General features: G+C 53.2%; 1 protein-coding gene and 1 long non-coding RNA gene across 3 annotated transcripts in view; one reads left to right on the top strand and one right to left on the bottom strand.

Annotated features, from left to right (window-relative positions):
* The window catches only part of Abtb3 (ankyrin repeat and BTB domain containing 3), a 259685-nt gene that overhangs the window by 127409 nt on the left and 107423 nt on the right, over positions 1 to 24853 (top strand). The window lies entirely within an intron of this gene.
* On the bottom strand, positions 14910 to 18094 carry LOC139705169 (uncharacterized). The gene is made up of 3 exons (XR_011707035.1): positions 17883 to 18094; positions 16672 to 16790; positions 14910 to 16221 (listed from the first exon to the last, which is right to left on the bottom strand). It is a non-coding gene; the product is annotated as an uncharacterized lncRNA (long non-coding RNA).

Genomic DNA, 24853 nt, shown 5'->3' with positions numbered 1-24853 from the left:
CACGGAGCCTGCCTCCCGGCTCAGCTACCTTAGGCTGCCAACCAACAACTTCACTTTGGCCTCCCTCTGATCCCTTCAAAGACAATTCCTCCCCGCGCCCCAGGTCAGGAGCCCCAACATCTGTGTGCGATGCCTTCAGGATGGAAGTCAGACTTGACCTTGAGCTTTTGCAACCTCAGTTTCCTCACCTGTAGAGGAAGGATAATAAGGCCTAGATCATCCAGTTGTCACAGTTACCAAAGGACACGGTGGACATCGTGTGCTGAGCACAGCTCGGCTGGGTACTCGGAGCAGCCAGAATCTGAACCCAAGCGTGGGTTGGGGCCCATTTCCATCACCTGGGGCTTGTTGCACCAGCCTCGTGCTTGGTGGCCCTGGGTTCATCTTGTCCTCGGGGGCTCCTTTCAGCCCCGGAGGGGTCCTTGTAGGATTCAGATCCGACCCAAACCCTTCGTCCACTGCAGTCCCTCAGGAGCAAGGGGACCAAGGTGAATCCTCAACTTCTCTTTGCCGGACCCTGGTAGGGACTTCACATAGGTGTTTCATTTCCTCTTCACGGCAAAACTATGCGAGTGATGTTGTTACCTTCATTTTAAAAATAAGACAACTGGGGCTGGGGTTGTGGCTCAGTGGTAGAGCTCTTGCCTAGCAGGCACGAGGCCCTGGGTTCGATCTCAGCACCACATAAATGTAAAGTAAACATATTGTGTCCACCTAAAACTTAAGTATAAACATTAAAAAAAAAAAATAAGGCAACTGCCAGTTCAAAGCCAGCCTCAGCAACTTAGTGAGGACCTAAGCAACTGGAGGAGAACCTGTCTCTAAATAAAATATAATAAAGGGCTGGGGTGTGGCTCCGTGGTTGAGGGTCCCTGGTTTCAATCCCTGGACCAAGAAAAAAAAAAAAAGGGAACCTGGGGCCCAAAGAGTCAGTGATCAGGCTTGGCCTTGTACTCAGGCTTCTGATCCCAAAGCCAAGTTTGTACCTTTTTGCCAAATTGTTCTCTGATCCTCCCTCGGGTAGCCGTGGCCACGGAGAGTCAATTTTTTATAGCAGAGCTGTAATGGCAGCTGAAGTTTGCAAAGTGGCTCAGACTAGGAGAGCCAGGCCTGGCCCAGAACATCCTCACCTCTCCCCAGGCCCCGAGGGAGCCTGCTGCGTTGCTGTGAGTCTCGGTTCCGCGTGGCTGGGGACTAAAGTCACGGATCACATTTCTGCAGGCGGGAGCCAGATGCAAACCTCCCTCTGCAGCTGGGGCCCTGGTTTGCTTATTCACAGCATCAAACCACCTCTCCCTTCATGAAGCTGGAGACAGAGAGCAGCAAAGAATGGCACTGTGGGGTGGGAGGGGCCCTGCCAGCCGGGGGACTGGTCAGCTGGGCAGGGCTGGCTCAGGAGTTCAGGCCCATAGCCCAGCCACCTTGAGGAGGCATCCCGGGGCACACAGGAGACGTCACACGTGAGCTGGGAGCTCCACAGCCGGTTCTCCACCTGCCACCCTCCTGCTGGAGACCTTACCTGGTTCATGGTAACTATCAGAAAATAACTCCGGCTCAGTTTTACTGGGAAAACCATTCACTTTTTCACTCTTACATCCTGCAGATATTTATTAAGCATAACTTGAGTGTCAGGTGCATCCACGACGTCAGTACTGTCACTAGAGCCGTGAGACACGTGGCCCTGACCCGGGAGATGATGCCTAATCGGTGTTCTAGAAACTCCTTAGAAATCAGTGGAGTGGAGGGAGCCGGGATCGCAGGCACGTCTGCCCCGCTCCACCCCTAACCACCAGCTCCCGGAAGGCAGGGGACATTGTGGGTGAAAGGACATGAAGTGTTTCCATGCATGCCAATTTGCTCGTGTGTGTCTGTGCACAAACTTCCACACTCACTGCACACCTATATGCTTGTGCTAATGGGACGTTCGTGTAGTAGGTGACACACAAATATTTGTCACATTGAACTAAAAGGAAGCCGGGTAGGGAATGTGGGTCTTCTGGAGGAGGTCACATCAACTGTGTTGGTGGGATGGAATGACAGTCTCGGCACTGGCTCCTCAGGGACACTTAGGTAGGCCTGTGCCCTGCGTCTGAACGTGCTGGACCTGTCTGCTTAAAAATCAGCACACTGGGGCTCCTGCCTTGTCGGAGGGCAAGAGGCCGTGTCCACCTCCCACCTGAGGGAGGTCAAGGAGGTCTGTGGCCTCTCTCCTGCCTTCGGGACGTGTCCCTGGTACAGAGTTCAACGGGTGTGCTAAGAGACATTTCTGTAAAAAGCAAGGGATCGACGAGCTGAGTGCCTCTTAACACTTCTTAGAGTGAAAATGGGGTCACGTGTGTTAGCAGGCCTACGGCTCTAAAAGGTGCCCCGCCGGATGCGTCAGTTGAGATGAGAGTTAATCTGTCAGTCCCGCGGGCCTCTGGATGTCCTCACACAGGGCTGTTTGCACGTGCTTTCGCGGGAACGCCGCCCGGTACCTCCACCTGGTATGAGTACACCTGGGTTTTCTTTTTAAAACTTCAAGCTCAAAACCGTTATCTGATTTCATCCCAGTTTCTTCTGTTTTATCCAGTTCCAACCCATCCTGTTTCATGCACCAACATGTCCCAAGAGGAAGGAAAGGTTGCTGATAAAGCTCCCTACTCAAGGCAAGATAAAATAAATGTGAACCCAATGATTGATAGAGATAAAAGAAAAACCACACCCCCAAAAAAAGACCAGAAATGAGATGAATTTAAAAGTGAATGCTCTGCCGTTCTGCACTCCACATGCTTTTTCTGCTTAGCTACATGCAGGGCTCTGAGCTTCCAGGTAGGCATTAGGAAAAGGGAAGCCTGCCCAGTGACACCATCCCGGTGGTCATCAAATAAACCTTTCAGAAGGACACGCAGTGCTAAAAAAGAGGGGGCTCTCCTCCCAGTCCTTAGTGGAAAGAGCTGGATTAGAAAACTTCTTAGAGAAAGTCCAGCATCGATGTCTCTTTCCATTGAGGTGGTGCTCCGGGCATGGTTCGGAATGACATGTTAGGGCCCAGGGTCTGCCCCTGCTATGGCTACTAATTATGTGGATCAGCTTAGTGCAGGAATTCTTGCTGTGGTCCTAAAACTGGTGTTTAAATACCATCAAACTTTGGTTCTTTTTAAAGAGACGTGATCTTGTTTGAGTTTCAAAAGCTTTGACTGTTGGTTGGAAAGGGGCTGCAAGGGGAGAGGGGGTGGAGCCCTCACAACAGGCCCGTGAAGGCTCTCGCGCTCTGCTGTGGCTCCCATGTCTAGTCCTGCATCTGGCACACAGTAGGTACTTGTAGCGGGTGTTTCTTGAATGAATGGGCTGAGACGTGGTTTGAATCTAATTTGATAAGCAAATGAGGAACTGATTAAAGCAAGGAATTTACCCGAGTGCACCGAGAGGACCCCAGTGGGCAACCGCTGACCTTGGCCTTTCCTGTCAGCTCAAGAGTCTGAAAGGGGTTAAAGGATTGGGGCTCGGGTAATAGTCCCTCTCCTTCACCCCCATTTTAATATATCGCTTGTATAGTTTTGGGTGCGAGGAGATTGGTTAAACCTTTTTACCTGTCTCAAGGCTCAGTGTCTGGAATCCAGGGTTTTCCTCACTCTGTCTGAGGAGGATCCCCACCTTCTCAGCCACTGACCCCTCAGAATGGCCCTTGGGCCCGGCTTCGCCCTCGGGCTCGCTGAGCCAGCCGCTGCCTTGGGGCCCTGTGCTCCTCTAGAACCTGAGCCTGTCAGGGGAGAAGGGATCTGCCCCCACCTCCTCCCCCTCCCTCCCTCCCCCCCCCCCCAGGGTATCTGGAGAACTGACAGGTTTTGAAAATGGCACATGCATTGACTTGGCCCACGGACTGGTGGACGCATCTGGGCTGCAGATGTTTTCCCTCCCTGCAGGGCCAAGGCCGATCCCAGGTGGTTGTTGGCAGAGTTCAGACTAAACACAAGAGCGTGCAGACAGCCCCGGCCAAGGGCACTCTCAGGGTCCCCTGTGGCCTTTGCTACTGTCTCCTCCCAATCTAGAATGCCCCTCACTGGAGTCTCTGTCCCCGGAGAGGTCACAAGCAGACCCCATGCAGGCCCAAGAGTCTTTAGCAACAGGGACTGGGTCCCTGCTCAGCTGTGTGGCCCTCTCTGTGTCCCAATGTCCACGTCGCTAAAAGACAGCAAATGGATGCCGATAAAAGGCTTAGTGCCCGACAGTGTCTGGAACATTCCAAACGTTTTCAGTTATTGTTCCTCATTTCTTCCTTCTGTGGAGGTCACTATGGAATTAGAAGTCAGTGTCCTTTAATTGGTCATGATCATTTTCCTCAGCCCTGTGGGAATGTCTTTTCTCCTTAGCTCTCTTGGACCTAGTAACGGTGACAATAATGGCTCTGGAACGCGTTGAGCACCCCCTCTGCGCCAGGTGCTGTGATATGCGCTTGACATACGTAGCCGCGTGGGAACCTGCAGCTTGCTGGATTCCTAACACAGGGTCCACGCACACAGTGTTCTCTGAAGCGGGCACCGTTACCAGCTCCATGTTTCAACTGAGGAGAAGGAGGCTCAGAGAGGAACCAGGGCAGCAGGTGGCCCCGGGACTGACCCAGGGTTGGCAGCCTCACAGCTCTTGTTCTCAACCACCAGGTGGAGGGACGTCCCCCGGGTATGGGACACACAGAATGTACGTGCTACCCCTGAAGAAGGTAGCCTTTAACCCAGGCCAGAAAAGGATGGTTAGCGGCTCAGGAGGCTGAGGCAGGAGGATCGCAGGTTCAAAGCCAGCCTCAGCAATTTAGTGAAGGCCTCAGCAACTTAGGAGACCGTGTCTCAAAATAAAATAAAAAGCCCACAGGGTGTGTCTGTGGCTAAGCAGGACTCAAACCTGGGCCCCGCTGACGGTGCATCCCTCCCCTCCTGCTTCTCCACAGGCCACCTTCTCTGTTTTCCAAGAGATGACAGAACCGGTGGGGTAGTAGCTAGCCCCAGCTAAGAGAGGAGAGCCCCTTCCACACCTCAGGTCCACCGTCCTTCCCTGTCCCTGCCGGCTCCTGTCACCCTCCTGGGAATGCTCTTTAATGACTGCCTCCAGCTCCCACCCTTTGCTGCTTCAGAGAGAATTGAGAGAGCTCTTTTTGTGACTCTGTGTCTGGAGGTGTGTGTGTTTGTGTCCCCGTGTATGTCTTTACACGCTGAAGGCCTAAGCAATGAAAATAGCAAATGTTGACCTTCTGGAATGAAGAACCCGACCTTGCCCATAAATCAAGCCCTCCGCCAGCACAGGAGGCAGCCTACCTGCAAGCAATAAATGAGATCATTGCTGTTTATTTATTTTTATTTTTTCATATTCTCTTGACACCTAACATAACTTTCTCCTTGGAAAGCCATGTTTCCAAGACCGCACAAAAGGTACAGAAGAGATTATTTTAGTAAAAGGAAATGATGTCTGTAGGGTAACGTGGAGCAGTGACTTTACTCTCCTCCGTGTCTCTCCGATGCACAGAGGCGGCAGGGGTCTTTCTGATTTTGAGTTCCAGCAAACAACTGACCTGAGCCCAGGAGGGCAGAGGCAGCTGGGTCTGGAGCAAGAAAAGGAACAGGTTGGGAGGGTCACGGGGTGATACGCAGATGAGCGAGATTCCGGGACTCCGAATGACGGGCTTCACGTGGGTACCTGGACTCAGAGTCTCACAGGAACCCATTCTACAGATAAGAAGCTGAGGCTCAGAGAGGACCCCTGGGTCACTCAGCTAGGCAGTGAGAAGAAGAGGGGGGATTTGAACCTGGCCTCTGGCTCCACAGCCATGTTCCTTCTGCTGGGCCGCATGTGAAAATCCCAGCAAGGCCCCACACCTGAGAGGTCCCCCCAGGTGTGGAGGATGCAGCGCGTGGCCCTGGTGGGCGGAGCCTGCCCCAGAGCTGCTCTGTAGCCCCCAGTGCACCAGGCCCCGCCTTCCTGTGGGAGGGTCCTGGGAACAGGCTGGGCCTGGGGAGGGCCAGTGGCCCCTGCCTCAGGGGACTGCAGGAGAGGGGCCGAGGTGCCATCCCAAACCACGCACAGCTCCCAGGATTGAAGGTCAGGAAGGGAGGACATTGGGACCTCTCATACTCTGTGTCTGTCTGTCTGTCTGTCTCTTTCTCTCTCTCTCTCACACACACACACACACACACACACACTTTGAACAAACGGGTCATCATCTGTGCCTTAATTTTCCTTCCGGTTGGTTTTAAGGATTTTAAAAGAAATGTTCACAGCTCTGCCATGGGAAGTGCCTGGGCTGAGCATCAGCTGTGAAAGACCCCCATCACCTTTGAGGGTGGTGGTCACCCCGGGGCCCTGTGCCTGTGTCCCTTTAACCTTCTAACTTGGGCTGGCCAACCCCAGCCTGAGGGCCCACTTTCCTGAATCAGGCCACACCCCTGGAAAACAGGCTGAGGAGTTGCTGCTGAGATGCTGTGGCCCACAACACTGAAAATAGTGACTTTATTATCACCGTGTTACAGATGAGGAGCTTCAGGCCAGAGAGGTTGGGTAACTTTCTCGGAGTCACACAGCTAGTAAATAGACGAGCTGGGGTTTGAACCCAGGCAGTCTGGCTGGTGAGGTCATTCCATTCACCACTTTGCCACAGGTGCCGTCATGATTCCCAAGCCTAACAGAGACCACACGGTGCGTATTCCTTAGCACCACGGTAAGAGGATCTCCATGTGGCTCACAGTGCTCCCGTTAGAGGACAGCCAAGCCTCACCCCGGACTGTCTGCCCCGGCGGAAGTTGGGGTGGACGGTGAATGGGCAAGAGGAAGAGGTGACTGCGTCTGAAAGGAAACTGTCCCCTCTGGGCCTCCTCTTACCACTGGTGCGAGCCGATCTAAGAATTGAGCGTGAAGTGGATGTCACCTGCTGCCATCCCTGGTTGTTTCCTGTGACCTGTGACCTTCTCAAAGCCCTCCCTGATTAGGGGGAGTGAGTCGGCTAAGATCCTGCATCAGGAGCTAGTTCAGCAAATGTGAATTTACCCTTTGAAAAATCGTACCCTTTTTCATTCCAGTGGGGGTGATCACCTCATTTTAAAAAATTTTATAGCTATACCTGGACAGAATGCCTTTATTTTCTTGGTTTATTTTTATGTGGTGCCAAGGCTCGAACCCAGTGCCACGCATATGCTGCAAGTGCTCTGCCACTGAGCCCCAGGCCCAGCCCCATGGCCTCATTTATGATGACAGAAAACCACAGACAGACATTGCCAGCCAGACCCTCAGGAGTCCTCTGGTTCATTAGAGGGAAAAGACAATAAAAAGAATTCGCCAAAATGCAAATATATCTGATCATCAGTGATTGAGTAGCTGAGCGGCATCCAAGGTCTGCCAGGGACGTCAAGGGCGCTGGTGTCCAAAGCCAAGCTCGGGGAGGAGGAGATCTGGCCAAGCAGAAGGCAGAGCGTGGCATCCCCGCTGCAGGGACAGGAGAGCAGAGGGGGGAAGGCACAGGAGCCGGGGTTCAGGCACAGGAGCTGCTGGCTGAGGGGGACTCCCATGGCAGGTGGCAGGAACCCAGAGATCGAGCTGCACTCTGTCCTCACCAGAGCTCCATGTGGCCTGGCTGGCCACCTAAGTGTCTCAGTGCCTAGGAGACGATGAAATGCTGTAACTCAGTTGGGGGCTTTATGGACTTGATCAGTTACACAGGCTTCCCACTAGTCAAGAGTCATCCAAGCCCCACACCTAAAATATACCTAAAAATGGACTTTCTCAGATGTACGTTGGACCTCAAGGAAGTGGATTTTAAAAGGTAAAAAAAAAGATCTCTTTGGGCCCTTTCTCCATCATATCCACTTCGCAGGAATGGACGAGGGTTGCCCACGAGGGGCTCACCCGGCCCCGGGCTCTGTGGAGGTCCTCGTCACTGCCGTGTTCTGCCTCGGTGGCCAGAGCCACACAGAGCAGAGTTAGAACTCAGAGCTGCAGGACTCCAGAGCTGTGGCAGGGCCACCCCTGCTCAGGTGTCATTGTGCACATAGTGACCATGCGTGTGAGTAGGAGGCCTTGGAAGCGTTGACATGCAGGAACTGGGTGGAGCCCCTGGGGCTAGCCTGTTGGGGTCCAGGGGCTTTGGAGGGAGCAGCAGAGAAGGCAGGACGCTCTGAGGAGACTTGGTAAGATGATACCCTGAGGACTAAGGTCCTGGATGGGAATTTTAGACCTTGTGAGTGGACACAGTGGCTCCCACTGTCCTGTTCTGTTTCCTGATGGCCTCCAACCCTGGAACCTTCTAATGGTGATTTTTTGACCATGCACCATTTTCTTATCTGAAAATGGGATCTTACCTCCTACCAGGGACTTGCAGCCCGGCCCTGTGGTGTGTGGCCTTCCTCCCTCCTTCTTGTGGCTGGGGAGGATCCGAGATGTAAGTTCCTTGCCCTCCTGTCCGTCAGGGAACATGGCCGGATGCACCCTTGACTCTTGCAGGCTCTAAAGCCCGCACATCCCCACACTCAAGGGCCCCTCCTAGTGTGGTGGCCTGGGCACCCTGTTCCACCATCCCAGGTGACTCTGGCCATGCCCACTGCCCCCACTTCTGCGTCCTGTGTCCCAGGCCCTAGGACTCTCCTGGCCTCCTCCTCCCCCTGCAGATGAGCTAAGGGTCCCCATGGGAGCTGCCCACCTCCTAGCAGAGGCCAAGTCAGCCCTACTTGACACATCCAAAGAGAACAGTGCACAGTTAGAGCTGGCACATTTGGGGACAGCCACAGGGAAGAGCTTGGCGCTGACTTCTCTGCCTGTTTATCAGCTTTACGCCCCTGGGCAGCCACTTGCCTTCCCCAGAGATAAACCAGCACCCGAGGCTCCGTGGCTGCACAGGAACCTTGTGCTAATAGGGGCCATCAGGGACTGTGCTGAGCAGAGATTTTTCCCTGCTGCTGCTGTTAGGATCAGAGTGACAAGAGACCAACAGGAGCCCATTAACCCCCAGGGCTGGAGACTGAGCTCAGCTTCCCCGGGGCCAAGATGCAGAGAAAATAGAAAATAGAGAGAGAAGGCCGGGATCCAGCTCCCAGCAGCCCCAGGGGCGGAGGCAGCCTGGGGGCCTCCCGGCTTGGGGTCCTCGAAGGGAGCACAGCTAGAGAGGCCCAGGTTGGGTCGGCCTCCCCTGGCCAAGCCCCGGCCCCACCCTTCGCCATCACTGCGGGGGGGCGCCTCCGTGTGAGCGTGGAGGGCTTCTCTGGGCTGGGCATCCCTTTGGGGGAGGCCTGGACCTGGAACAGAGGTGGACACTGGCAGGAGGTGTTTACCCAACATCAGAGCTTCCCTCCGTCAACAGAACGGCTCCAGGGGGCAGAACCTGCTCTCAGCCTGCGAGGCCTCCTCTTCTTGGGGAGGAAGAAGGCCAGGCATTTCTGAGAACCCTGCTTGGCGTCTTTCCAGGGTCTGATGATTTGAATTGTGTCCCTGTCAAAATCCTTAAGGTGAATCCTATGAGGTGGGCCTCTATCCTTATAAGAAGGGGGAGGGACAAGCTGGCACAGGGAACTGCTGTGAGATGAAGTGCCAAACGGGCCAGGCAGGGAGCAGATTCCCTCAAACCCCTGCAGGGAACCGGCGCTGCCAGCCCCTTGATCTTGCATTGCGTGTGGCTTCCAGAACTCAAGACAAGGGTGAGCTGGTGCTGTGTTAGCAGAGCCTGGGCACTGACGCCCCGTGGCCTTCCTAGGCCTCCCAGCAGAGCCAAGAAGGGAGGCACCGAGATCCCCACTGTACAACACAGGGATCGAGGCTGGAGTGACGTGTTCAGAGACCCACAGCAAATCAGAGGCCTGGGAGGAGAGTCCAGCTCTGGCCAGCTCCAACACCCAGGCGGGGTTCACGGTGGGACTCACCTGGGTGTTGAATCCTGGATGTTGGAAACAGAAGAGACCTGAGAAGCAGTGGGCAGCCGAGATGTGGCCTAAACAGGAGTCCTGCCCAGTCCCTCCACCCTCCTACAGGGAGGGCCTGGGACAGGCCTGTCCCAGGGGGTACTGAGCTGTCTCTGTGAGAGGTCTGGGAAGGCAAGGCAAGGAGATGGGGGCCAGGAGCACTTTGTGTTGGCCCAGGTGGGTGTGGCCAGGGAGCCCAGCGCCCCCTGGCAAATTCTTGCAGGTGCCAGGAGCCAGAGGTCATTGGAGAGTCCACCAAGGCCTGGACGCGCCCACCTCCTGCTCTCTTGAATGTTCCGTGAAACTTGTAGAGCCGGGCTGCTCCAGGACACCAGCTCCCCCTCAGCAGGTCCTCCTGCCCTCTCCCTGGGGCGTGAGCAGCGTCCCCAGCAGTCCCTCCCTGCACCCCGTCCTGCTCGTCCTCTGTGCTCCCTCCTAGATCCGGCAGCATCGGGGAGCCCAGCCTCTCCTGCAGCAGAGCCCCGAGGATCATTCTTAATCAAAGCACGGGAAGATGGCACCGCAGTGCCCCGGAGCTTGCAAAGCAGGCCTTTTAAGTTCCAGCTCCTGCCAGGAGACTGTGGGGGTCCACAGGGGAACTGTCACCAGCAGACCCAGGGAAATGCAGAGATAGGGAGGGCAGGGGCAGCCAGGACCCCCAGAGCCCCAGGGGCACTCTCTGGGGGCATTTGTAGACCCAGGCTTGGGCATACCACCAGCTGTCTTCATGAGTGCCATCCCTTTTCCTTGGTGGCTGGGAGGGGGGGACAGGAAGGGGATGTGGCATGTTTTGCAGCAGTTGGGAGGACTTAACCATTGCCTGTTGCCAGATGCACCAGCCTGTGGGTGGAGCCAGCTCCCCTGCACCTGTCCAGCCGTGCTATGGTGTCCTGTGTTCACGTGTTCTGCAAGGAGACCAGACTTGGGTCAGGCAGCCGTGGGGCTTGGGGACCAGCCTGATCCCCGGACCCAGGCAGGTCGGCCAGCTCCAACTGGAGACCTGCAGAGTGTCATCTGTACCCCTGTGTGGCTCAGATGAATTCTGCTAAGAAACGCGGGGGACTGAGCCTCCATGGGGTGCAGCACGGATGTTTGGGTCTGGACACACGCCAGGTCAGGGACCCTCACACCAGCCCCGTGAGGGAGACGCCGTGATTATCCCCCTGTGTTACTGAAGAGAAAACTGAGGCACAGAGTGATTCCTTAATGTGACCAGAGAGTGGATAAGGGACAGGGCAGCCTCGTCTGCAGCCCATGCCTCCGTCCACTGCTCTGACTTATTTATCATGATCACTGTTCCTATTTCAGTCTCCCATAGCCCATCGTCCCTCTGCTCTACCTACCTCTGTGGCTAGTTGTGAGCTCAGGGTCGTAGGAACACCATCCTCTACTCATCAGCTTGGCAAATTGCCCGCCACCTAAAGATGCAAATGTGCATGTATATGGCAAGTACTGAGAGGAGTGCCTGCCACATAGTGGGTGTCAGCTCCCACTGTCCGTCACCCCACGCTGCGGTCAACACTGCTTCACCATGGCCACCCTGGCCAGTATCATCAGTATCATCACCATGGCCACCATCACCATGACCATCATCACCATGGCCACCATCACCATGGCCACCATCACCACCATGGCCAGTGTCATCAGTATCATCACCACGGCCACCATCACTATGACCATCATCATCACCATGGCCAGTATCATCACCATGACCACCATCATTATCACCATGACCACCATCATTGTCACCATCATCATCACCATGACCACCATCTTCACCCTCACCACTATCATCAGTATCCCCCTTGTGGTTATCATCATCACCATCATCACCACTGTCACCCCCATAACCACCATCACCACCGCCACCACTATCCACATTTATCACCAACATCAAGATCATCTCTATCACATGTACAGAACCAGCACTCAGGTCTACAGTGACTGCTTTCCTGAATGACAGATGACATGGCACTTCTCACAATCACTCACGCTCCCAGGAGGGATCATTTTCAGTAGCAGAAAATTGATGTTCTGATTCTCTGAATTCCTGGGGAAGCCTTTTGTTACCAGCCCCTTCCCCTGATACGGTGGACACATCCTTGTCTCTCTCCTGGAAGTGGCTCATCCCCACCTCAGCTTCACCCTCACAGGGCAGAATCCGGGACTGGCCCCGTGTCCAAGCCCCCTTCCTCGCCCTCCAGGTCAGGAGTCTGAGGAGTCCTGGAAGCAGAAGGCAGCCTTGGAACAGAAACTGAGAAGGGGAAGGAAGTTCGGGGCGTGGGGGGGAGCTGCTGGCCTTCAAGGTCACTTCAGCGGGGTGCAAGAAGGAACGCCGAGAGCATTTCTGAAAATGAAATGTCAGGGACAGTGGTCCAGAGGAGAGAGAGGCATGTAGAAGGCCTGAGGCAGGAAGCTATGGAAAATGGCATTCTCTGGTCATCTCTTTATTCTCTATTAAATTCTGGAGTTTACCCCAAAGGAAAAAAGGCAAAGGCGCCCTGACTGAAAACTGATCCTAGGTTCTAAAGTGAAAAGAGATGTCTGCCCTCTGGGAAGATGAGTGCTGTGCATTTCAGAACAGCACCCTGAAGAGCCCTCAAGGCTCAGCCTTCTTTCAGTGTGTCTGAGCGTCCTGTGGCTGCTGTGACAAACAGAGCTGCCTAGAACAACAGAATGTATTGCCCTGCAGTTCCAGAGGTCAGGAGCCCAACGTGGGCTGATGAGGCTCCACCGTCCTGAGCTCACAACTGAGCTAAAACCAAGCCCCTGGGGAGGATCTGCTCCCTGCCTCCTCCAGCTTCCTCATTCCACAGCTTGGGTCCCTGCCCATTTCCAACGCTAGCCGCGGCTGGTGGAGCCTTCCCCACACCTCATTACTCTGATACTGAGTCACTTGCCCCCCTCCTCCCATATCCCATCGACCCTTCTGCTCCACCCACCTCTGTTGCTAGTTGTGAGCTCTGTTAGGAACCCTGAGATTACGCAGAGCCCACCTGGATAATCCAGGACAACTTCCTTATTTTAAGGTCAACTGATTAGCAGCCTTAATTCCGTTCACTAGTTTGATTCCCCTTGTATACAACATAACATATTCACAGGTTCTGGGGACCAGGATGTGACTATCATTGGAGACCATTATTCTGCCAACCGCACAGGGATAGGAACATAGAGTTGTATTCCAGTTCTTTTCAAATTGGCAATTCATACCTAGACCCAGAAGTAGCTTTCCATTCTCCAGAAATAGGATTCAACCAAATCTGAGTGACCTCAGAAGAGTGACTTACCCTCTCTGGGCTTTGTTTTCTCATCTCTAAGACACTTTGTCTATAGACTCTCTGATGAGGAACCATTATCTCAGGCTCAGAGCCTGGCACCTAGTTGACACTCGGGAAGCGCTTGTGACGGAGTGGGGAGGGCTGGGTGTAGTGATGTCGATGGCTCCCCAGATTTCAAGGTTTGTGCTTTCACGACTCCCTGGTTCTAAATAACAGAAGGCAAACTTCAAAATGCGTAATCACATCTGTTGAGAAACCTCCCCCACGGATAAAAGTGTGTCATTTTTCTCTGTAGCAGTGCTTTGTACTAGAAGACGTTCGATTACACACACACACACACACACACACACACACACACACACGCACGCATGCAAGCACTCATGCATAACTACAAAAAATGGACGGATGGGCAACTGTGTGTGTGTGTTTGTGTGTATGTGTGTGTGTGTGTGCATGTGCATGGACACATGTGAACGCACAGGAAGGGGCTGTCTACAAGCGTGTTTCTTTGTACAAAATTCAGGTAGTAAAAACACTCATCTAAGCAGGGACTGGGCTCCCGGGTGGAAGGGTTTCTCCGAGATCGGCTCACGAACTTGCCCTGGTAGGACGAGGACCTTTTACTGGCTGTGGAACCTGCGAAGACTCAGGCCTGGCTCTTCTGCTCCAAGTGACTGGTGCTGCGTGGATGCCCCTCCTGGGATGTGACCTGGGCCCCGCCCCCCGGCCCCTCCACTTTCTGGGGGTTACCTGGCCCGGGGTCCTCGTCCACCACGGTTGCCTGCATCTGCTTTGAACCCGGTTCAAAGCATCTTGCAGGTGCATCCAGGCCCTGGGCAGGGATCCTTCCAGCTAGTCTACTCTGTCCGAATCCCCTGCTGAGCCTTCTCTCCCATCTCTGTGACTTCCAGTCATCCTTAGTGCAGTGTCTGACTTGGAAACCGGGCCCAGCCCCACACTCGTGGCTGCGTGACCCAGGACCCGGCTCTGGGCCGTTCCTCCAGCCTAGTTCAGAGGAGGTGGCCCCCGGCCCTGCCCTGCCCTGCCCGGACCACAGGACTGCGTGGACCAGGCTCCTCCACACCGTGCACCTGTGCTCTGGGTTTGCCGTGCTCAGGTGTGCTCACAGCAGACCCCCTCTGAGAAACTCAGCTCCCAGCCGGCTGCCTCTCCACCCCCCAGCTCCCATCTCCTCTCACCCTGATGACAGCAGCCCAAGTCTGTGGGCACTGTGCCCGGGTCACTCCTCTGCCTCCATAGGAACCTTTAAGTGGCTCTTCATTGGTTTCAGAACAAAGCCCAGACCTCATAACATGCCTTATGTATGGTTTAGGTGTGGGGTCCCCCAAAAGCTCCCGTGGAGACAATGCAAGAAGGTTTGGAGGAGAAACCGCTGGGCTAAGGCCTTAACCTAAGTGACCCCCGATGGATTGACTGGGTGGTCACTGGAGGCAGGTGGGTGTGGCTTTGGGGTATATATTTGTATCTGGAGAGTGGAGTCTCTCTCTGCTTCCTGATCATCGTGTGAGCTGCTTCCCTCAGCCAAACTCTTCTGCCATGATGTTCAGCCTCACCTCCAGCCTTGAGGAATGGAGCCTTCTGTCTAGGGATTGAGACCTCTGGAACCATGAGCCCCAAATAATCCTTTTCCTCCTCTGAAGTTGTTCGGGTTGGGTCTTTAGACACAACAGCAAAAAAAAAAAAAAAAGCCGGCTAACACATCTTATGGGCATTTCCTTTTACTCTGCCTTTTACTCCCAGCAGCACAATCTCCATGGCCAGACAGGCTAACTTCCAGTGTTAGCAGCTCTGTGACCTTAGGAAAATAACTTAACCTCTCTGTGCCTCAGCTTTGTCATCTGTAAAATGAAACTAATGCCAGCTGCAAAAGGGTGTTTTAAGGATTTGAATAGTTAATACCTGTGATCATATTTTTCATCAGTATTATTATATGTCCACAACACTGTGCCCGGGTCACTGTGCATACCCCATAAGATATCCTGCTGTGGGAAAAGAAGGGGGAGCTCCCAGCCATTTGAGAGAGTCTAGGGCAGCTCGCTGAAGAACATGGCATTGGAGTTGTGCCTTGAGGAACAGGCAGGGTGAATCCCGTGGATGTGCCAGCAGCGGCAGGGAGGCTGGAGGTCCCATCCAGGAAAGGCTCAGTCAGTTTGGGAGTGGAAGGAAATGCCCTTGGACAGCCAGGTTAGATAAAGGTCACAAAAGCCCTTACGTCCTGGATAAGAGATTTCAGTCTTGTCCTCTAGGGCAATAGGGAGGCATTGAAGGTTGTTGACGAGGGAGAGAGGGGTCATGAGCTTACAGCTTTGCTCTAGGCAGGAAGAGGCGTTTAAAATCATGGAGGAATCAGTCCGGGAGCTGCCGTAACAAATGACCACAATCCCAGTGCTTTAAAACCACAGACGTATCCTCTTAACATTCTGGAAGCTGGAAGTCTGACCTTAAGGAATCGGTAGCATCTGTTCCTGCTGGAGGCCGTGGGGGAGAATCTGCCCCCTCCCTGCTCCCCCAGCCAGGGGGTGTGCCTGAGCTGCAGACACACACTGCGGTTGGCTCTTGCGTCTCCACACGGCCTCCTCCAGGCACCGGCCCGAACCTCCCCCTGCCTTGCCCGTGCAACGCCCAGTGTCGTGGGTTCCACTCTGGATCTGAACCCAGATGAGCTCTTTGTTGAGATCCTTAACTTCGTGACATCCACAAAGTCCTCTCTCCCAATGTCACCTGCCCAGGTTCTGGGGGTCTGGACATAGACATGTCTTTGGGGGCCCATCATTCTCTCCACTGCAGGGGACTCTTCTTGTCCAGACCCGTGTCCACACTGAAAGACCAGACTCCAGTGGAGCGGGGCTTCCGTGGGTGCAGCAGGTCCCTGTCGCCCGGATCTTTGACTCGTTCCCCTGGTTCTGGTCGGCAGATGGGATCTGGTGGCCTGGGCCAGGTTTGGTGAGGAGTCCCTGGGGAGCGGCTGCAGTTCGGGTTAACTCGGGTTTTCTGGCCTGTTCACGTTGGGATCACTGTGGAGAAGGGCGTGGCCGGGGTGGGGCCTGGAGGGGTGCCCCCCATCCCCGCCCCGCACCGTGTTCTCTGCAGCCTCCACGGGGACGATACTGCACCACAGGGTAAGCCTGCTTCTCAGGCAATGGCCCCAGCCGCCCCGTAAGCACTCAGTGGTTTGTGACCCTCAAAAGCGCCACATTATGTAAAGGTGTATTCAGTGTGCTTATGGCATTAAAATTTCACAGGATGGGGTATTTTAAAACAGTGTATTAGAAGAACATTCGAGAACAGTAAGACCTTCTTTGTGAGAAGGTGATTTACTACTGAAAACAGTTTCTTGCTCCCAGGGGAGGGCACTGTCCCATTTGGGAAGGGCACTGTCCCACCTGGGAGGGGCGGTGGGGAAGCCCCAGGGTCCCAGGGTGCATGGGGAGCTGGCCAGGGGCGGTGGGCAGGAGCCTACCCACCTGTGGTTTTCTCAGGCAGGATTGAGAGAATCAGGATAACGGGCTTGGAACTGGCTCCTCTGAATGACTTCAGTAGGCTCCAAGGCACAGGGGCTGTGGCTAGTGTCTGGGACCCAGCCCTAGAGAGAGGAGAGCAGGTTGGCAGTGACCCCCAGTGAGAGAGCCCACAGAGCAGGTGGTGTGGGCTCTGGGTCGGGTGGTCCGCTGTGGACACCTGGGCTCACTGGCCAGTGGTTTACTCTCTTGGGGAATTGGCTAATGGTGGGAGGGGCGGCCAGGCCCCAGACGTCAAAGCCCCACAACATGGAAGTGAAAGACATGGGTGAGGGTGGAGGGTAGAGAAGAGATGCCCAGAGAGCCTTCTTGGAAAGGCAGGGGAAATGGTAACAAAAAGCTGAGGCTCACTGCTTACCTCTGGGCTGTTTCACATTTTCCTGGATCTAAGCCTTAGCACAGGGGCACCAGAGCCACGTGTCCAGGTGGACAGGCCTTAGCCAGGGCTCTGCGCCCTCTCCCCAGGGCCCAGGGCCATGCAGTCCCTTTTAACAGCAACAGCAAATGAGAATTTAGAGTCCTCTTGTGGTTCTTTGGCTCTGTAATCAGCTGCTGAATTTAGTCTAATGGGATTCTAATGTTTTTAAAAGCCAATTTAGTAATCTTTGTATTTTCGATGGATTGTGAAAGGCCTATTAGTTATTTATATCTGCGTACACAGGCATGGCTGCAAATGGCAGATTTATGCTTTTATGTGCCATTAACATCTACACCGTGTTAACAGCAGCAGTTAGCCAGCTCTCGGAAGGCTGTACACACACTCTCTCTCTCACACACACACACACACACACACACACACACACACACCCTCTCATTCCACGTGGTCAGCCATAGGGTATTTCAACTTATTTAACATTCTAGTGAATAGTTCCCTACTATATCATATCAAATAAGTGGTAAGTCTATAGTCGCCAGGCTGTTTAATTAAAGATAATCAGTCTTTGAAGATTTAGAACACAATTAAATATACTTAACACTAAAGCTCGGTTGAATGTGATTTAATCTTTCGTGGCTGAGTCAGGATCTTGCAGGCCTTGGGGGCCTTCGTTATGAATAGGAATAATCCTCCTGCTCTGCAGAAGTTCTGTGGAAAGAATTTCCAGCCAGAAGCCTGCCAGGTGCCCCAGCTTCCACTCCAGAGGGCACCCCGGCTTTACCTGGAAGCGGTTTCTGCAGATCCCAGGGTCCAGGCACATCTGAGAATGTTTGTCCCTGGCGTAAGTGCTGCTGACAGCCGGTGTGACATCTCTCCATTTTCTTCAGCTCCCTTTAATTTCTGCAAAGGGAGGAATCCTTGATGGGGTGCTAAAGTGGCATCGACACCTTCTCTAATGCCTCTTAGTCTCCTTCTACAAACAGCTCCACCCAGGACTCGCTCACTAGTTCCGACCGTGTCTATTAAACAAGCCTCTGCCAGACCCAACCAACAGTTGGTGACAACAGGAAAACAGCCAGCTTCCGATTGCTTCAGGGAACATAACGTATTATCAGATAATGAGAAGGGAAGTTTTTTGTTTTGTTTGTTTGTTCGGCGGACGGGTGGGTATCTGGAATGGAACTGAGGGGCACTCGACCACTGAGCCACATCCCCAGCCCGATTTTGTATTTTATTTAGAGACAGGGTCTCACTGAGTTGCTTAGTGCCTCCCTTTTGCTGAGGCTGGTTTTGAACTGGCCATCCTCCTGCCTCAGCCTCCCGAGCTGCTGGGATTACAGGCGTGGGCCACCATACCCAGCAGAAGATTTTTTTTTTATGGATATAGAAATCTTATCCACTCCAGGGCTCCTCATCTACTATCTAATGTGTTCACCTTCACCAACTGACCTATTCAGATAGTTAGTGAATCAGAATTAAAATTAATCTGGGAAAGAAAGAGCTAAAGAGGTGTTGAATCAGGACCAACCTTGGTTTTTAAACCATTTGTGAAGCTACGATAATTAAGTGGTTTGGTTCTAGCACAGAAAGAACTAGATCCATGGGATAAAATAGGAAATAAAGACGTACACTCAACTGTATCTGGAGATAAAGAGTTGATAAAGTGGAATTACTTTAAATCAGTGGAAGGGGGGAATGCATCATTCAACAAATATTGACACAATTGATTAGTCATTGGACGAAACAAAAACTAGATCCCTACCTCTCAATGCAGTCAGGGCAGAATTTTAATATTAATAGCAAAACCAAAATTATCAGCAGAAAACATGGTTGATTTTTTAAAATAATTTTAAATAAAGGAAGGGCTTCCTGCATATAACCTGGGAAGCAGACCCTGTAGGGAGAAGGAGTGGTACATTTGCCTGCACTGAATCAAAAGGCTTCCGTGTGAAAAAATACCATTTGCACACTCTAAAGGCAGATGATAAATTGGAAAAATTTATGTGCATGATGCATGCCAGGAAAAGGGCTGATTTCCTTAATATAGAAAGGACTTTTATAAATGAGTAGGAATTTTGAATAGTCTATAGAAAACTGAGTGAAAAAAATTCAAAACAGTTCACAGAGGGAAACAGTGGTGATCACCCTAAAAAAAAATCTCTGTAATTACATGAAATCAAGTTAATTAGAACCATTCTCCAGCTGTCATGGTGGTGAGGGTGTGGGATCAGGCGTACTTTTTCCTTATGACATATCGATAGTGGTGCAGTTATTTGTGTGATCCTGGGTGACCCCTTCAGCTCAATTTTGCACCCCACCAGGACAGGGCTCCTGTGTTGTGTGGCTCCTGCCCTTATCGTCACAGAACCTGCATACTGCTTGGACTTAATAAATATGTGTTGTGTGAGTGAATGAACTCATGAAGGAGAATGATGGAAAGTTCTAGAATCTTACCCAGAAAAACAGATAACAGTGCAACTAGGGGAAGGAACCGAAAAGGAGGTTGCTTTCAGTTTACCGTTTTATTCCCCCCCGCCTAAACTGTTGGTGTTTTTGAAGTAGGCATGCCTGGTTTTATAATTCACAAAAAAAATGTCTGAGAGAGGAGTCGGGTGGTAAAGAGGAGACCTGGGGTAGGATTTGGCCAACTTTTGAGTAGCCCCATTCTCCCACACCTTGGCGGGGAAGGAGACGGTCAGTCTGGGATGGAAGCCGTCAGAGAGTGCTGAACAGGACAGCAGATCCGGCCAGGTGGGCTGCTCCGCCACACCCAGGAAATGGTTGAGCCCTGGATGTGGAGGCAGAGATGGAAAAGGAGGTCGGCCAACCAGAAGGAGCCCCAGGCAGTGTTCTCAGCCCAGGAGAGCTGGGAGGCAGAGCCTGCTTTGTTCTGCGTTGGCCCAAAGCAGAGAGTGCTGTTTCCTGTCTCTGCTGAATGTGGGCAACTTGGTGGGCACTGTGGCCAGAGCGCCAGCCATGAGTGCTGACCTCATGGAGGCATGAAGTGAGGCACCAGAACTAGCTCCCACGGGATTTCAACTGCCCTCAGCGAGGCACTCAGACCCTCCTTGATCCAGCCCCGAGCACATTTTTGGGATCCCCTTCGACTCAGGCTCCAGCCCCCGCCAACCTCTTACAGTCCCCACAGTGCGCCAGTATTTTGGCCTCTGTGCCTTAACTCTTGCTGCTCCTTCAGTTTGCCTCTGCCCGTGACCTCCTCTCCTGCCCCCAGTTCACCTCATGAGCATCAGCTCAGCTTTCAAGAGCCATACCAGGTCAGCTGCTCTGTGAAGGCTGTCCTGACACGCCACCCAGGTGAATTACCCAATTTCTATTTGTGTCGTCCATGTAGCAAATGCAGACGTCTCTTCCAGCACCTTGGATGCTCATGAGCATGGGTACCCATCCCACTAGATTGTGAGTTTCTCGAGGGCAGGGTCTGTGTCTTAACTTTTCATCAATGTTCCAAACAGACACCTTATGTGGAGCGGATGGATAGAGGGACAGAAAAAGATGAATGGGTGGATGGATGGATGAGTAGATAGATGAATGGAAGTCAAGCTCCAGGAGAGCAGCTACATCCTGCTATATTTATTCCCTGTTGCTTAGCCCAATGTGTAGCACATAGCAGATGCTCAAGAGAGTTTGGGTAATTAAAGGTTGATCTGGAATATGGATGATGGATGGGTGAGTGATTGATGGATGGGTGATTGATGGATGAATGGGTAGATGGATGGATGATGGATAATGGATCAATTGGATGATGAATGGATGGGTGTGTGATGGATGGATTGATGGATGGATGGATGGATGGTGATACATTAATGTATGGTTGGATGGTATGGATAGATCAATGAATGAATTTGGATTGCAAATATTCTAAAAGAGTCTTGATACAGAGCAAGATGGTCTTCGTTGTCTAAAAATCTGCCTCACTGTTTTACCCTGCTTCGTTGCCATTGTGTTAATTGAAATGCAAAAGATGATTTCTTAACTTTGATGACTCTAGCACACGATTTCCCTGTCCGTCACACCCCAAGGCTTAGTTTTATCCCATGACATGACACTGAGTGCCCACAAGTGTCACTTCTGGGTACAAGGCAAGGAAGATGCTTTTCAGAGAACTTCCAAAGGCCACAGCTACTCCTGGGAGCCAGATGGTCTCCAAAATCTGGCGGACCTCGGACATTCCCACAGCTACCCGAGACCTAGCTGGAGGTAGAAATAGCATTCTGTCACTGGGGGTTCGGAGCCTGCTCCATCTGAGGAGTTGGAGTCTGAAGCAGGTGCTGCCGAGTCTTCCAGGCCCAGGACCTCCTCACTGCGGACACGAGTGAGGACACTGGGAAACCAGTCTCTCTTGTCTGAAGCCCCTACGGGCTGGATGGAGCTGAGGACTTGGTGGGGTACAGACAGAGCCAGGGAGAGGAGCCGGCAGGGCAGGCAGAGGAGGGAACCCGCAATCTTGTAAGGATGCTTGACAATGGTCCCTAGTGACAGGGGAGAGGAAGGAGGGAAGGAGCGCCGGCCACCCTGGGGCTCACACATGAGGCTCTGGCTCACTGGGGGCGAGAGCAGGCGCATCGCCAGGCGGACGACCCACAGGTGCCTCCCGCTGAACTGACCTTCCCCAGACCCAACCCTCTTGCGCTAAGCGGTAAACCATCCCTTCTGTTGCCCAGGTCAGAAACCCTGGAATGATCCTCGACCCCTTCTGTTTCTCACATCCACCTGCAGGTAGCAAGTCCGTCGGCTCCACCTTCCCTTCACATCAAGGTCCTTGTTTTATTTCTCTACTGTACCTGCTCTGCCCTGCCCCAGCCACAGTCTGTCCCCAGCCCGCCAGCTGCTGTAGCCCTGCCCACCAGGTCATCACATTGTCCTTCCACTCGGAGCCCTCCAATGACCTGCATCGCACTCAGAGTCAAGGCCAGAGTCTTTGGAGCCTTCCACGAGGCCCGCTCCGCCTGCCCTGGGCAACCCTCAGGCCTCCCACCTGCTGTGTTCCCCCACAGCTTCCTCTGTTGCTTTTTCCATCCAGCCAAGGACACTCCCCCCAAGGCCCTTACCCTTCCTGTCCCCTCTACTGTCCCCTCTTCCCCCAGGACAGGCGGGTGCCTGGCACACAGCCTCACTTCCTTCAAGTATCTCCCCATCCTCCTTCCTTCCTCTCATTCCCCCCTCGGGGCACTCACCACTAAGTGGCTACATAGTCTAATGATGTCTTTCGAATACACACTTGGAACTGGGGGAACAGAAGCACATCCCAGCTACGCAGGAGGCTGAGGCAGGATGATCTCAAATGCAAGGCCCCACTCAGCAACGCAGCAAGACCCTGTCTCAGTAAAATTTAAAAATGGGCGGGGATGTAGCTCAGTAGTAGAGCACCTGCCCAGCATTGCGAGACCCTGGGACCAGTCCCCAGTCCCCAGTACCACACACAGACATATGTTTGGAACACAAGTACCCAGGATTGTAAGGGTTTTCAGTATTTCTCTGCTAGTACCCCAGGACCTAGAACTGTGCCTAGAACCTAGTAGGTGCTCAGCTAATACTTACTGAGTGAGTGAATGAGCAGAGCTTGTCACCCTGTGCTTCTCTGTGGCTCTCTAACAGTGGGTTTTCCACGTTCTGCTCTCAGTGTTAGAGCCACCCTGTCGTCCCACGGACCCTGCTCCCTGTACCACACCCGGTGCCTTCAAAACAGCGTATCTCCCATTTTGCACTCAGGGATGATACTCCTGGCCCAAATTTTAATTAGCTACCCTCACTCCTGAGCTGACCAAGAGGAAAAGCCTCTGGCTCACCTGGGGAAGAAAAGCTTGTGGGGTCACCTTGGGCCACCTCCTCCTCGGGGACCCTATCCTACCTTGTCCCTGCCCCTCTCTGTCTCCTCACCCGTCAACCACACTGAGTATCCTGGTCTCAGGACCTCCCCCTCTGGACTCGGAGCTTTCTAAAAACTGCAGCTTCCTCGAGTCTCTTCAGGTTGGCTGGACAGATAGACAAGAGCTTGCTGGACACCCAGCCAAAATGGAGCTAGCAAGGGCTAGAGAGAGTGAGTGGGAGAAAGAAATGGAGAGAGCAGGCCCAAACCACCGTTCAGGATAATGAAAGGGAAGAGAGAGGAACGTGCTGGTGGGAGGCGAAGGGTTAGTTTTGAAGCCCAAACCCTTTGGGGCTCAATGCCCCAGGTCCTCCATGACCCTCCCCCGCCTCCTAGTTTGGCTCCTCCCACCTTCTGCACCTTCACCCCCAGTCACTACCCTGTGTGCAGAGCACAGGCCTCGGGCCTTTGTCCTCCCCTAATATAATAATAAGAAGAGTCATTAGTTGATTTTTGCCGAGCCCCACTTTATAAGCTCACTTACTCCTCCTGGGGCCCTCGGAAGGTAATGCCATGACTAGTCTCGTGGGATCGACAAGGAGACAGAGGAGCATGCCCCGGGGGGTGCCCTGGTAGCCAGCAGAGCTGGGATCCGGCCCAGGACAGACTTCAGAATCTGTGCTCTTGCAGCTTTGCTTTGCAGCATCTGCTTCCCAGGGTCCCAGCTTGCCCTGGATTCACCCCGAGGCTCCCAGGCTGACTTGGCCCCCTGCTGGGACACACAGCGGGACCCCCTGGGACGCACACACAGCTCTGCTCTGCAGTTGTATCAAATTACTTCCACTGATGGTGGGCCTGTGTCCCCAGCCACCCGGGAGCTTGGAGGACAGGCATGGCCCGTGGGCCCTGTCCACGTGTGTGGCTCAGAGAATGAAGCACAAGTACCTCCCTGCTCTTGTAGGAAGGTCAGCCATGATTCCTCCTATGTCTCAGCTCCGTATCTGAGCCTGCTCTTGAACCTGATTCTGGAAATGCCCATCTCTGTCCTCCTCCATCTCACTTCTTCTGGTGGCTTGGCACGAGACCTCCCAGAACATTCCTGTCGTGCAATTCATTTGGTGGGAAACACGGTCTGGGCACATCCTCCTTGGAGCAGGTCTTGCTTCTCATAGACAAACGGGTTCACCGAGCCAGCCCTGGATTCGTTTCCTGCTGCCAAGTCTCTTAAAATAGAAAGGGGTTTCCAAGCCAGTTGAACAAGCATTAAAAAAACAAAAAAAAAAAAAAAAAAAACTCTGATAATTTCCTATCTTGTTTCTTAATAAATTTAACAGTAAGGGAAAGACTTCTGGCACTGACTGGGTTATTGAATTCCTAAATCTTTTGCTTCTGAGAACTTCATTTACTCAGATTATTAGCAAACATTTATCGACCCCCTTCTCTGTGCCAGGTTGTTCCTATGTATTAGCCCCTTACAGCCTCCCAGCCGCGCCAGGAGGTGGAGAGAAGCTCTTTATCGAGGGAGGAGAGGGCTCACAGCAGCCAAGTCAAAGCCCTGGCTGCTGCATGGGAAGCCGGCAAGTGGGTGTCTGCGCCTGGCCAGCTGGTTCTTTGCCTATTCAAGGGCTGCTCTGCGTCCAGACTGAGCAGCGTCCAGCAGCGGGATGGGCAGTCAGTTCTGCTGCGCCCAGCTGCTGCTTCCTGGTTGCTAAAGTGGAATCTGGTGCTGGAATAACAGAAGATCAAGTAGAGCTGGGCCGCAGGACTTAGTGCAGCCAGAGACAGACCAGCAGAGCCAAGTGCGGGTCCAGGGTACCAAGGCTCACGTGGTCAGCCCTCCCCAGCATGGGATGATGCCATCCCCTCCTGACTCAACCCCTCCCCATTGCTACACCATAACCACCCCCCCCACACACACACATACA

Source organism: Marmota flaviventris, chromosome 3 (genome assembly GCF_047511675.1).
Source record: "Marmota flaviventris isolate mMarFla1 chromosome 3, mMarFla1.hap1, whole genome shotgun sequence".
NCBI lineage: Eukaryota > Metazoa > Chordata > Mammalia > Rodentia > Sciuridae > Marmota > Marmota flaviventris.
Note: the sequence above shows the minus strand (reverse complement) of the source record. Positions and strands in the feature narration are given on the sequence as shown.